The following is a 14,628-nucleotide window of genomic DNA, read 5'->3' on the forward strand; positions in this document are numbered from 1 at the left end:
TCCTACACAATAGGGCTCCTACACAATAGGGCTCCTTTTTTTGTTATCAAAATTAGACCATGTTTTTCTTTAAAAATGCATTGATAATAAAGATTTGAATTTGACCATGACATATTTTTCTTTTCTTTGAAAATGTATCGATAATAAAGGCTTGCATGTTAGAGAAAGATAGAGCGCGCGTGCTACGAGTGAAGAAAGGATGGAAGAATTAATAGAGTACGAATTTCTTTTGTATGATACAGTTTTTCAATTTTTATGGTTTTTCCTGGCGCGTCGAGGCAAAGGATGGGAAGTAAAAGATAATACACATGAAATAAGGCGAACAAAAATGTTTTATTTACATCTTATTACATCGGTTTTCGTACTTATTAAAAACTAAAGCTAATAGTTCGCAATCGATGAGCTGATGTCCATTGAAGATGTCGCTATCACATATAATGTTCTCAGATGCGATGTTGGAGAATCGTGTATACTTGGTATCTACCGTATCGACGAGTCGAGCTAATCGTTCGAACGTTACATCGATACACCCGTTAAAGTCAAACATACGGCGTAGCGTCGTTTCGGTCATCATAATGCGTACGGATGAAGAATCGAGACGTACGACCGTAATATAGTTCAGCATGAAAACACTGACGGTTAGCGGTCCAACGCTTATAAAATTATTCTTGTATTCGTTTCGAAACAGCTTGTAAATATTTCCTCGCTGCTCGTAGAGGCTCTTCCATGTTTCGAGAGACAGCGATAGTTCGTGTCCGCGATGATCTCCAAGGGCGATCTCCACGTAACTCGGTGGACCAACGTTGATTCCAATTTCCAAAAATTTGTAGCCCGTATTCGTCAGATCGTAACGTCTGCTCAGTAAACACACCGCACGATGCTCCGTACTGTGTACATACATAATGTTAAAAAACGTTTCTTTTGTGCATAGAACGTTGAAACTTACATGTTATATTCCTTCTTCACATCGTACGATGCACTGCTCTCTTTAGCATACATTTTTTCAGCCGTTCGTACAAGCGGGTATCGTAAACTGATTGCATCCGTATAAATGGTAATACTTCTGGAATCGATAAGAGAAGACAGGTCCTCCCCCCTCTTTCCAAGAATTTCGAATATGTTGCGACACGTTTTATCAAGTCTTTCTACGTATTTCCTTTGTCACGAATTTATACATACGTTTATACACACGTACATACGTACATACGTTTATACATACGTTTATACACACATACGTACGTTTATACATACGTTTATACACACGTACATACGTACATACGTACATACGTACATACATTTATACATACGTTTATACATACGTTTATATATACGTTTATACATACGTTTATACATACATTTATACATACGTACATACGTTTATACATACGTTTATACATACGTTTATACATACGTACATATGTTTATACATACGTTTATACATACGTACATACGTACATATGTTTATACATACATACGTTTATACATACGTACATACGTTTATACATACGTTTATACATACATACATACGTACATACGTACATACGTACATACATTTATACATACGTTTATACATACGTTTATATATACGTTTATACATACGTTTATACATACATTTATACATACGTACATACGTTTATACATACGTTTATACATACGTTTATACATACGTATATATGTTTATACATACGTTTATACATACGTTTATACATACGTTTATACATACGTACATACGTTTATATATACGTTTATACACACATACATACGTTTATACATACGTTTATACACGTACATATGTACATACATACGTACATACATACGTACATACGTACATACGTTTATACATACGTACATACGTTTATACATACGTACATACGTACATATGTTTATACATACATACGTTTATACATACGTTTATACGCACATACGTACGTTTATACATACGTTTATACGCACATACGTACGTTTATACATACGTTTATACATTACAAAGGAAGGGAAAAGAAGTACATAATAAATACGTTAACGTATTTTTATTTTAAAAATTCTTTTGCAACCACCAGTTATATATTTTCAATACATTTTGTAACGCGCAATTCTTAACATGTTGTCCACATCGTATAATATTAGTAACATCTAGATTAGATAAAGATTCCATGTGTTCTGTCGTAAACTGCATCCAAGGTCTCAATGTACATGCGTTCTCGCTCATCATCCAGAAGCAAGTTCCGCAGCCACGTTCGTTTCTCGCGTCCCTTGACATACACGACAGCATCAATAAATTTTTATTTCATCAATTAAGTAAAAAAATCCTATATTCGATCAAAGCTGATCTTATTTCCTAAATATTTCGGTTTGAATTTATATACATACGTACATAGATAATTCTATAAGCCACGCAATAAAGTCCTTTTCAATCTTGAAACGCAATCATGGATGGAACTACAGTGGTATTATAAAATTATGTATTACAATTTTGTGTTCATACATGTTCCCTTAAAAACGATATTCATTAGTTGTTGATCACGATTCATTAGTTGTTGATCAAACGGATGTTCACTTATTTATAATCATTGGCGACAAGTATTGCTGAAGTCGGCACGCTTGATTTATGCGAAACTGCAAAATTGTGTTTCTACGTATCCAACAGAGTAATCTTACCGCAAAACATGTTGAGATTCATCGATTTTCCGTAGAAAAAAATTTTTATATTACACTTATGCAAAATCGTATCTAACGTGGTCACAACTGCCGTACATCGACGTTTCACCGAGAAGAATTTATGCACTTTCATCTGTTAAACTTAAATTATCAACCGAAAAATGCTTTACTATTGTATCGTGTACCCACTAACACATGTGGATGGTATTAATGAACTACAATCAAAACATTTATGACAATTATCAAACAGATATTAAATCATCGTCGAATGTCTATCGAATCACTGTCAAAAACATCTTTCAAATTAATGTCAAATATCTATCGAACCTTTATTGAATGTCTATCGCACCACTTTTAATCCTAACTATACACACTGAGTTCCCAGAAACCTCAACTTCAATTTCTAAATCGAGATCTTTTCGTATTTCTTTTCTTTTTCTTTGAACCAACAGTCGTCGAACGGTACCGCCATGTATCGTGTTCAACGAATAGAACCGAATATCAACGTCGACAAGATGTCCGAAATTGACCCGAGTATGATTAAACATCGCGTCACGCGTATGTAAAACGTATGCACGTACGTACATACTACACATAGCGTACATTCTTCATTTTAAGGACTTACAAAATTAGCAGAAATATGACAGTGGTCTGTCAGACTGACGTAATTTTTTAAATATTTTTTAACATTACAGTTCAAAGTTAAATAACTGACACACTAATATCAATGGAGTAATATATTACAAACATCTGGATTTTAATCGAGTCACTTTCAATGCAAATTTCCTTTCACAAAGATTTGTGAATTAATTTTCACGCTGCGGGCCTTGTACAGATTTTCTTTATTATTAGATATTTATATTTTCTCAGCTATATATTTTAGTATTTTTATTATTATTATTATTATTATTAAATCCTCACTTCTAACAAGCTATGCTTTAATAACGTTTATTATTTCCAAATCTGTGCAGTTCTGAATATTTTTGTTAAATCATACAGTGTCATCTTAAAATATATTAGATATCATATTAGATTTATTATTGTACATAAATGCTGCTTTATTATGTATATTTTATATTATTAATATTTTAACTGTTTTATACGATTTTAGACATTTTGCTCATTGGGTAACTAAAAAAGATATTGAAAAAATTGTAAAATGGTAGAGGACTCAGTTTTTTATAGAAATAACACTATATGATTAATAGGGTGTTATTTCAGTTTTATAACCTGTATATGTACATATACATACATATACACATATATAGGGTGTTCTGAAATTCGAATCAAAGTATTATATAGCAAGAAAGATCTCGAAAAATTAAGTTAAAAAGTTATTTGTAAATTTTTATTTTAAGCAGAAATTTTTGAAATATCAGGATTCAAATATAACGAGTTACAGCTTATATTTAGATGATCACTTGAATTAGTGAGTGCGAAATATACGCTTACTTACTCTATAATACATATTACCGCATTTGCAACTCATCGGTAGGTAGCCCTCTAAGCATAGTCTGTAATTAACCATATTTAAACCTTTATTATTACAAAAATTACTGTTAAAAATAAATAATTACAAGTAACTTTTTCACTTAATCTTTCGAGAACTTTCTTGCTGTAGTACGTAGGCTGCTGGCAAAGTTTCTGCAAACAATATGAAAAAAAAACATGTAAAATTCGGTAAATGGCTTTATTGTTTTTAGTAGTATTGTTTTTAGAAGTATTCGCCTTTAAGATCGACATTTTTGCATACGCTCGAACCAATTTTCAAAGCATTTTTTTCACTCTGAGACTGTAACCTCAGAAATCAGTGTACAAAATGTTTCAACAGCTGCTTCAGGCACTGGCGACTCAAATCGCTCACCACGCATCTTCTTTTTAATGTTTGGGAACAAAAAGAAATCATAGGTGTTAAATAAGGTGAATACGAACAATAAGTCATCAATGCGACATTTTTACTGGATAAAAAATCAACAGTTTGACGTGCTGTGTGACAGCTGGCATTGTCATGATGAAGGATGATGTGATGATTTCGGTTTGTTCTACGCAATTCATTTATGATTTCTGACAAACAAATTGTTGTATACTAATCTGTATTTACAGTCCTTCGATCCTCTAAAGTCACGATTGCCACATGCCGGTATAACTGAAGAAACAAGCAACCATTTGCTTGGCAGCACTGCGTGAACAAACAACTTTGGTTGATTTCGATTTATTTTGAAATACCCCCAACAGTGGATTGTTGTTTACTCATACGAATCCATAGATCCATGTTTCGTCCCCAGTAACGATATTGTAGACCAAATTTGATCGACCTCGGTTGAATTTCTTGAGCATTTCTTTGCTCCATTTAACACGAGCCTGTTTTTGAGCTTCGGTCAAATTGTGTGGGATCCAACGATTGCAAAGTTTCCGTACGCTCATGCAAGTGATCATGCAAAATCGTATGTATTGCTCATGTCAATGCCTAAGGATGCCTGAATCTCGCGGTATGTTATATGCCGGTCTCGCTCAATCATTTCACGCACAGCATCAACATTAGTGGCAACAACAGACGTGGATGGACGACCTTCACGGAATTCGTTACAAAGAAAGGTACACGCTGGAATTCGGTAAACCAATTTTAAACAGTCCTTGGATGGTGCTACATCCTCAAAAGCAAAATGAAGTCGATCGATGCATTGTTTCGGAGTTAGATTACATTTGTAAAAAATCATTGCCCGAAAAGTTTTACGCGAAATTTCCATTTTCTCACAAAAGTAACTTCTTTTAAAATACTATGCAAACAAAACTAGTTGGCTTGGGTACAAACTGTCAACTGAATTATAAGTTAAAAACGTCTAACTTTACGGATGTGATAGTAGCAGAACATTGGCGCCACTGGAAGTATTAGATTGCAGAAACTTTTCCAGCAGTCTACATATTCTGATTCGCGACACCCTGTATAACTGTATGTACATTAAATTAATTTTTATACGGTTACATGCACATACAATATTATTTATCTATTATATTAAAATAATAAATAAATAATATCATAATATTAGGTGTAGTAAAAAGAAATCCATTATTTTCCCAATAGATGGCTTTAGTAATCTGTATCACCCGCGTGATCGTATAAAAATTAATTTAATGTACATACAGTTATACAGGGTGTCGCGAATCAGAATATGTAGACTGCTGGAAAAGTTTCTGCAATCTAATACTTCCAGTGGCGCCAATGTTCTGCTACTATCACATCCGTAAAGTTAGACGTTTTTAACTTATAATTCAGTTGACAGTTTGTACCCAAGCCAACTAGTTTTGTTTGCATAGTATTTTAAAAGAAGTTACTTTTGTGAGAAAATGGAAATTTCGCGTAAAACTTTTCGGGCAATGATTTTTTACAAATGTAATCTAACTCCGAAACAATGCATCGATCGACTTCATTTTGCTTTTGAGGATGTAGCACCATCCAAGGACTGTTTAAAATTGGTTTACCGAATTCCAGCGTGTACCTTTCTTTGTAACGAATTCCGTGAAGGTCGTCCATCCACGTCTGTTGTTGCCACTAATGTTGATGCTGTGCGTGAAATGATTGAGCGAGACCGGCATATAACATACCGCGAGATTCAGGCATCCTTAGGCATTGACATGAGCAATACATACGATTTTGCATGATCACTTGCATGAGCGTACGGAAACTTTGCAATCGTTGGATCCCACACAATTTGACCGAAGCTCAAAAACAGGCTCGTGTTAAATGGAGCAAAGAAATGCTCAAGAAATTCAACCGAGGTCGATCAAATTTGGTCTACAATATCGTTACTGGGGACGAAACATGGATCTATGGATTCGTATGAGTAAACAACAATCCACTGTTGGGGGTATTTCAAAATAAATCGAAATCAACCAAAGTTGTTTGTTCACGCAGTGCTGCCAAGCAAATGGTTGCTTGTTTCTTCAGTTATACCGGCATGTGGCAATCGTGACTTTAGAGGATCGAAGGACTGTAAATACAGATTAGTATACAACAATTTGTTTGTCAGAAATCATAAATGAATTGCGTAGAACAAACCGAAATCATCACATCATCCTTCATCATGACAATGCCAGCTGTCACACAGCACGTCAAACTGTTGATTTTTTATCCAGTAAAAATGTCGCATTGATGACTTATTGTTCGTATTCACCTTATTTAACACCTATGATTTCTTTTTGTTCCCAAACATTAAAAAGAAGATGCGTGGTGAGCGATTTGAGTCGCCAGTGCCTGAAGCAGCTGTTGAAACATTTTGTACACTGATTTCTGAGGTTACAGTCTCAGAGTGAAAAAAATGCTTTGAAAATTGGTTCGAGCGTATGCAAAAATGTCGATCTTAAAGGCGAATACTTCTAAAAACAATACTACTAAAAACAATAAAGCCATTTACCGAATTTTACATGTTTTTTTTTCATATTGTTTGCAGAAACTTTGCCAGCAGCCTACGTACTACAGCAAGAAAGTTCTCGAAAGATTAAGTGAAAAAGTTACTTGTAATTATTTATTTTTAACAGTAATTTTTGTAATAATAAAGGTTTAAATATGGTTAATTACAGACTATGCTTAGAGGGCTACCTACCGATGAGTTGCAAATGCGGTAATATGTATTATAGAGTAAGTAAGCGTATATTTCGCACTCACTAATTCAAGTGATCATCTAAATATAAGCTGTAACTCGTTATATTTGAATCCTGATATTTCAAAAATTTCTGCTTAAAATAAAAATTTACAAATAACTTTTTAACTTAATTTTTCGAGATCTTTCTTGCTATATAATACTTTGATTCGAATTTCAGAACACCCTATATATGTGTATATGTATGTATATGTACATATACAGGTTATAAAACTGAAATAACACCCTATTAATCATATAGTGTTATTTCTATAAAAAACTGAGTCCTCTACCATTTTACAATTTTTTCAATATCTTTTTTAGTTACCCAATGAGCAAAATGTCTAAAATCGTATAAAACAGTTAAAATATTAATAATATAAAATATACATAATAAAGCAGCATTTATGTACAATAATAAATCTAATATGATATCTAATATATTTTAAGATGACACTGTATGATTTAACAAAAATATTCAGAACTGCACAGATTTGGAAATAATAAACGTTATTAAAGCATAGCTTGTTAGAAGTGAGGATTTAATAATAATAATAATAATAATAAAAATACTAAAATATATAGCTGAGAAAATATAAATATCTAATAATAAAGAAAATCTGTACAAGGCCCGCAGCGTGAAAATTAATTCACAAATCTTTGTGAAAGGAAATTTGCATTGAAAGTGACTCGATTAAAATCCAGATGTTTGTAATATATTACTCCATTGATATTAGTGTGTCAGTTATTTAACTTTGAACTGTAATGTTAAAAAATATTTAAAAAATTACGTCAGTCTGACAGACCACTGTCATATTTCTGCTAATTTTGTAAGTCCTTAAAATGAAGAATGTACGCTATGTGTAGTATGTACGTACGTGCATACGTTTTACATACGCGTGACGCGATGTTTAATCATACTCGGGTCAATTTCGGACATCTTGTCGACGTTGATATTCGGTTCTATTCGTTGAACACGATACATGGCGGTACCGTTCGACGACTGTTGGTTCAAAGAAAAAGAAAAGAAATACGAAAAGATCTCGATTTAGAAATTGAAGTTGAGGTTTCTGGGAACTCAGTGTGTATAGTTAGGATTAAAAGTGGTGCGATAGACATTCAATAAAGGTTCGATAGATATTTGACATTAATTTGAAAGATGTTTTTGACAGTGATTCGATAGACATTCGACGATGATTTAATATCTGTTTGATAATTGTCATAAATGTTTTGATTGTAGTTCATTAATACCATCCACATGTGTTAGTGGGTACACGATACAATAGTAAAGCATTTTTCGGTTGATAATTTAAGTTTAACAGATGAAAGTGCATAAATTCTTCTCGGTGAAACGTCGATGTACGGCAGTTGTGACCACGTTAGATACGATTTTGCATAAGTGTAATATAAAAATTTTTTTCTACGGAAAATCGATGAATCTCAACATGTTTTGCGGTAAGATTACTCTGTTGGATACGTAGAAACACAATTTTGCAGTTTCGCATAAATCAAGCGTGCCGACTTCAGCAATACTTGTCGCCAATGATTATAAATAAGTGAACATCCGTTTGATCAACAACTAATGAATCGTGATCAACAACTAATGAATATCGTTTTTAAGGGAACATGTATGAACACAAAATTGTAATACATAATTTTATAATACCACTGTAGTTCCATCCATGATTGCGTTTCAAGATTGAAAAGGACTTTATTGCGTGGCTTATAGAATTATCTATGTACATATGTATATAAATTCAAACCGAAATATTTAGGAAATAAGATCAGCTTTGATCGAATATAGGATTTTTTTACTTAATTGATGAAATAAAAATTTATTGATGCTGTCGTGTATGTCAAGGGACGCGAGAAACGAACGTGGCTGCGGAACTTGCTTCTGGATGATGAGCGAGAACGCATGTACATTGAGACCTTGGATGCAGTTTACGACAGAACACATGGAATCTTTATCTAATCTAGATGTTACTAATATTATACGATGTGGACAACATGTTAAGAATTGCGCGTTACAAAATGTATTGAAAATATATAACTGGTGGTTGCAAAAGAATTTTTAAAATAAAAATACGTTAACGTATTTATTATGTACTTCTTTTCCCTTCCTTTGTAATGTATAAACGTATGTATAAACGTACGTATGTGCGTATAAACGTATGTATAAACGTACGTATGTGCGTATAAACGTATGTATAAACGTATGTATGTATAAACATATGTACGTATGTACGTATGTATAAACGTATGTACGTATGTATAAACGTATGTACGTATGTACGTATGTATGTACGTATGTATGTACATATGTACGTGTATAAACGTATGTATAAACGTATGTATGTGTGTATAAACGTATATATAAACGTATGTACGTATGTATAAACGTATGTATAAACGTATGTATAAACGTATGTATAAACATATATACGTATGTATAAACGTATGTATAAACGTATGTATAAACGTATGTACGTATGTATAAATGTATGTATAAACGTATGTATAAACGTATATATAAACGTATGTATAAACGTATGTATAAATGTATGTACGTATGTACGTATGTACGTATGTATGTATGTATAAACGTATGTATAAACGTATGTACGTATGTATAAACGTATGTATGTATAAACATATGTACGTATGTACGTATGTATAAACGTATGTACGTATGTATAATATAAACGTATGTACGTATGTACGTATGTATGTACGTATGTATGTACGTATGTATAAACGTATGTATAAACATATGTACGTATGTATAAACGTATGTATAAACGTATGTATAAACGTATGTACGTATGTATAAATGTATGTATAAACGTATGTATAAACGTATATATAAACGTATGTATAAACGTATGTATAAATGTATGTACGTATGTACGTATGTACGTATGTACGTGTGTATAAACGTATGTATAAACGTACGTATGTGTGTATAAACGTATGTATAAACGTATGTACGTATGTACGTGTGTATAAACGTATGTATAAATTCGTGACAAAGGAAATACGTAGAAAGACTTGATAAAACGTGTCGCAACATATTCGAAATTCTTGGAAAGAGGGGGGAGGACCTGTCTTCTCTTATCGATTCCAGAAGTATTACCATTTATACGGATGCAATCAGTTTACGATACCCGCTTGTACGAACGGCTGAAAAAATGTATGCTAAAGAGAGCAGTGCATCGTACGATGTGAAGAAGGAATATAACATGTAAGTTTCAACGTTCTATGCACAAAAGAAACGTTTTTTAACATTATGTATGTACACAGTACGGAGCATCGTGCGGTGTGTTTACTGAGCAGACGTTACGATCTGACGAATACGGGCTACAAATTTTTGGAAATTGGAATCAACGTTGGTCCACCGAGTTACGTGGAGATCGCCCTTGGAGATCATCGCGGACACGAACTATCGCTGTCTCTCGAAACATGGAAGAGCCTCTACGAGCAGCGAGGAAATATTTACAAGCTGTTTCGAAACGAATACAAGAATAATTTTATAAGCGTTGGACCGCTAACCGTCAGTGTTTTCATGCTGAACTATATTACGGTCGTACGTCTCGATTCTTCATCCGTACGCATTATGATGACCGAAACGACGCTACGCCGTATGTTTGACTTTAACGGGTGTATCGATGTAACGTTCGAACGATTAGCTCGACTCGTCGATACGGTAGATACCAAGTATACACGATTCTCCAACATCGCATCTGAGAACATTATATGTGATAGCGACATCTTCAATGGACATCAGCTCATCGATTGCGAACTATTAGCTTTAGTTTTTAATAAGTACGAAAACCGATGTAATAAGATGTAAATAAAACATTTTTGTTCGCCTTATTTCATGTGTATTATCTTTTACTTCCCATCCTTTGCCTCGACGCGCCAGGAAAAACCATAAAAATTGAAAAACTGTATCATACAAAAGAAATTCGTACTCTATTAATTCTTCCATCCTTTCTTCACTCGTAGCACGCGCGCTCTATCTTTCTCTAACATGCAAGCCTTTATTATCGATACATTTTCAAAGAAAAGAAAAATATGTCATGGTCAAATTCAAATCTTTATTATCAATGCATTTTTAAAGAAAAACATGGTCTAATTTTGATAACAAAAAAAGGAGCCCTATTGTGTAGGAGCCCTATTGTGTAGGAGATTAGACCTTTCACCCTCTTTCCCCCGCGTTAGGTATTCCCCGCGCCTACAAGTACTTCCCCGCACCCCGCATTCCCCTCTAGCCCCATGGCTTAGAACCCGCCTAGTATATCTACTGCGATCAAAAAAAATTATTTCTTAAAAGTATCTTATTAGGCTAAAATAACAAGTAAAACTTTTCATTGCGATAAATCATTATGTACGATTTATGCCAGATTCTTGTATCAACTTGGAAAATAAATTATTCGTGGTAACACAATCACCGATTTCAATATCCTTTAGATATGCTATAATAGAGGAGAGTGTCCTAAATAATTCCCCACAAAAATTAAATGGCGGACGGCATTGGTTTAAAAGATACAGTAAATTAAAGTTTCATAATAAAGTCATAGCATATGACTTTCCACACGAAGCGACTTTCATCCCATCTCCTTCCCTGCTTAAAGACGCGCGACTTTTCACGCGGAGCGACTTTCACTCCATCTCCCCTCCTGCATCTGAAATTGTATGACTTTTCGAGATTTACTATATTTCATTGGAAAATTATGTGCCTCGAAGCAGAGGGGAAGTGAGATGAAAGTCACTTCGCATAGAAGTCGTGCCCTTAAGGGAGGGGAGGTGAGATGGAGTCGCTTCGCGTGGAAAGTCGTTCAAATTATAAAACTTTAATTTACTATATCTCCTAAACTAATACCATCCCCATTTAATTTTTGTAAGAAATCACTTAAGATATTTTCCCCTATAACATATCTAAAGGACATTGAAATTAATGAGATGTCACCTAAACCAAATATTTATCTTATTCCGTAATTATCTCTTAAGACTGATAAATGATCTTTCATAAAACACTTCAAAATTATATATAATTAATACCATATTCTTAGATAATCCTGTAAAAAAAAACTATTTTTTAAAAGTATCTTATAAGGCTGAAGCAAGATCTTTTCATTGCGATATAAATCGTCGATTCATTCCAAATTCCTAAAGTCATTAAAGATTACTGGTGAGATTCATAAACAAATTATATAAGATTCTTATATGATCATGTACGTTCATTTAGTAATGATTGATTGATCAATTCTTTTAAGATCTGGTACAAAAAACTTACAAGAATTTTCAACAGGATTGATATCTGTAAACGAAGACAATTTACAAAAGATATTACATAAATTCGAACTCACCACTAAGTAATTCAACATGATTTGTTTCTATCGAGAAGACGTTACTTGCAATCTCCAAAGAACCAAAGAGATGCAAACTCGCACCCAACAACCAAAGTATTGAGCAAGTGATGAAATTCAGATACTTAGGAGCCGACATCACTAGCAACAAAAACTTGAAGGAAGAGATGAAATCACAAACAAGGCTTCCATAATATCTAGATACTTGAGAGATACAATGTGGAGAAATAAACACCTTAAAAGAGAAAGTAAAGTCCGAATATAAAAAACATGCATAAGACTCATTGTGATCGACACAATAGAAACAAAAGCGAACAGCGTAATAACCAAGTGATTAGGACAATAGAACCTTGCGCCAGATTGCCCGACACACAGTATACGATCATCAGAAAAACAATGATATAAAAGAAGCCGGTGACGTACGCGATATCGTACGCTAAACAAGGAATAGGAGAAAAGAAAAGAGATGTCATCAGGATATCCGAGGAGCGTCTGCCGCATATTGATAAATTCGAAAATGATGCAGCACGACCTCCAGAAAAACCTAAGAGATGGCATGAGAGCTGAACATCATCTTCGCAAGAGAATGTTGAAGAATAAACACAGGACGTAGTCTTAAATGAAAACAAAAAAATATATTAAAAAATATTCTAGAGAAGATGGAAACTTTTTCGACATTTGTGTAATCTGTATTCCAATTTACAAAAAGAATCTAAAAACTTTTTTTTTAATATTATAAAATGAATACAGGGTATCCGGGAGACTTTTGCTATAACTCACAGAAAGGTAGATAGGATCAAGATGAATATAAAAATTCCATACCGTTTAGCGAGATTTGCTAATAATAATCGAGATATTGAAATTTTTTATTGTGCTAATGAGAGCACGAAAAAAACGCTTCTACCGTTCGAGATGTAGCTCGGCCCAGTTTATCAAATACTGCCGGCAATGCGTCGGAGAGACAAAAAGGGAAACGCGCCCCGTTGCCCGGCATTGCTGCTCACATGTCGTCGCACCGCATCGAGACTCGCATCGAGACCGCACATGCGATTATAATATAATGAGACCGATTATAATACATATATAAAATAACATTGCAAAAATAAGACATATACAAACAATTAACTTCTGTGTATAAGAAAGAGAGAAAGCGATATCCGAAAAAATATCCGAAAGTAATAATATCATTCTCCGCCGTTTTCTATTATTTGCTGTTAGGAGAGTATAATTTCATCAGAATATGATATAATATCAATAAAGATGCAAGTTTTGTTAAAACCTATTCTTAAAAAATTACTGAAAATCTGTCGTAGTTAATAGTTTACGGTAATAGAAATTCTAAGTTCACAAAAATTACAAAAAAACTCTTCGTTATTTATCGTATTAACGATATTTGATATAACATTGTGCTCTTTAGGTGTAATTACTGTAGATGGCGAATCAGACGATAATATATTAGGTGTTGGAATTAATTCGTAGCGTTTTACAAGTGATGGGAAGTACTTTCATTAATGTATTTTTTAATGCTCATGTGAAATAAATAACATTCTTTCATTAAAAAACGCTACGAATTAATTCCAACACCTAATATTATAAAATCGAAGAAGAGTAGAGATGTTTTTCTATCGTATTATTATTATATACAAAAAATCTTCTTTGATTTTATAATATATTACGATTCACCGTCTATGGCAATTATAACTAGAGAATACAATGTTATGTCAAATATCGTTAGTATGATTAACACAAAGAGTTTTTTTTTATAATTATATGATAGTGAACTTAAAATTTCTGCCGTAAATACACTATTAATTATGACAGATTTTCAGAAATTTTCTAAGGATAGATTCCAACAAAAATTATGATAAAATATTATGTTTTTACTGATATATTATCTGTTTATCATATTCCGATGAAATCATACTCTCCTCACAGAAAACGATAGAGAACGGCAGAAAAAG

At 33.3% G+C, this 14,628-nt stretch overlaps 1 protein-coding gene across 3 annotated transcripts in view; it reads right to left on the reverse strand.

Annotated features, from left to right (window-relative positions):
- Positions 1 to 14,628, reverse strand: part of LOC105152678 (pancreatic triacylglycerol lipase) — a 108,016-nt gene that overhangs the window by 49,186 nt on the left and 44,202 nt on the right. The gene's annotated exons all lie outside the window — the stretch shown is intronic.

The sequence above is a fragment of the Acromyrmex echinatior genome, chromosome 11 (assembly GCF_024713525.1).
Source record: "Acromyrmex echinatior isolate Ae372 chromosome 11, ASM2471352v2, whole genome shotgun sequence".
NCBI classification, from domain to species: Eukaryota; Metazoa; Arthropoda; class Insecta; order Hymenoptera; family Formicidae; genus Acromyrmex; species Acromyrmex echinatior.